Below are 1,374 nucleotides of genomic sequence, written 5' to 3' on the forward strand. Positions count from 1 at the left end.
TTACATCCGTCACGTCGTGGCCGTTATCGCCCGAATAAAAAACCATCCGGTGGACAGGACGCGAGGATCTGCACGATCAGGACTGCGTCAGGACCATTTTGCCAGGGGCCGGATAAAACGTTCGCCACGATTCTATATACGATCGCGGCCAACGCCGTTCCCAATGCAACTTGCCTTTTCGCAGCGGTCAACCGAATTTTTTTCACTCGGGCAGAAAAACCCGAGTTCGAGTCGACACAGTTCGATCGTGTCGCGAGTTCGATCAACCGGATGCGGTTGATGAATTTGTAGAAACCTCGACAGAGGAGCGAGACGAAGCTATTCGAACACAACTATACCCTCCGTTCGATCGAGTTTCAGCGTTTCGCGATCGACTTGGACGGTTCGACGACGGATCGATATTCGCGATTCACCTCGACTTTAAAACTCGGAATCACCTCCTCGATATTTTCTCTTCCGAACAATTTCGTTCGTTCCACCCCCTCCTCCTGTTCCTCCTCTTCTCTTCCGGTTAGGACACCGCGTAACCGGCGACATTCGCGCAGATTAAATGCAACGAGACGGATCAAATGGCAACGACTGCAATTTCTCGAAGCGGGACCGGGCGTTAAACGCTCTTCCACGCTCGGTGTCTCTCGCGTCGCGGAGCAATTTCGAGTCAAACCCCCTGGCAAAGAGTCCAATTAGAGTTCAACTGTTCCTTGTTTTCGGATAATCCCCCAACCGACGTTGATTCGGAACGTTGAGTCGGCCGGCTCAAAGGGAGCCTCTCGGCTGTGATTTGAATTTACGAGGCTGCCTTGTTTGAACGGGGTCGGACGGTAACACTCGACTTTTCCACCATTTAATTCGTCTCGCCCACTTTTCGTCCATACCAGGAAGGAGGAAAATTCTGAACAATTTCATCGTCGAATTGCTCGGCCATCGATGGACGAGCTAACCACCGATAAGGGGAAACTATGCAACCATTAACCTCCTCGCAGAGTTACTTCTTGCCCGGATTCCCGATTCCGGATAACCATCCGGCTAAACACCGGTTACCTTAAAGCCTGTGTATATCTATACCCCAATTAAGAGTAGTAATTACGACTCCGTTGTTGGTCTATTATTTCTGTTCGCGGTTTCCTCGAACCCCCTCCTTCCCTTCACCCATCTAACCCAAGGGTTCGAATTCCAACAAGAAGCCGGCAATTAACGGAATTCGAGCGGCGGTTTTCATATTTCTGAAGTTTCGCGGGCCACCGTTATTACAAGGGAAAGAGAAACGAATTAGCCGTTAAAATTCTTCCACCGTTTCTCCGCGCGCCAAAACCGCGCGCCATCCTCACCATCCTCCCCCTCTCACATTTTTCACGTCCCCCCTCCCTTCCCTTT

General features: G+C 50.9%; 1 protein-coding gene across 2 annotated transcripts in view; it reads right to left on the reverse strand.

Moving 5' to 3' along the window:
* Nucleotides 1–1,374, reverse strand: part of LOC102681877 (tyrosine-protein phosphatase 99A-like) — a 334,024-nt gene that overhangs the window by 213,394 nt on the left and 119,256 nt on the right. The window lies entirely within an intron of this gene.

This window comes from Apis dorsata, unplaced genomic scaffold (assembly GCF_000469605.1).
Source record: "Apis dorsata unplaced genomic scaffold, Apis dorsata 1.3 scaffold_683, whole genome shotgun sequence".
NCBI classification, from domain to species: Eukaryota; Metazoa; Arthropoda; class Insecta; order Hymenoptera; family Apidae; genus Apis; species Apis dorsata.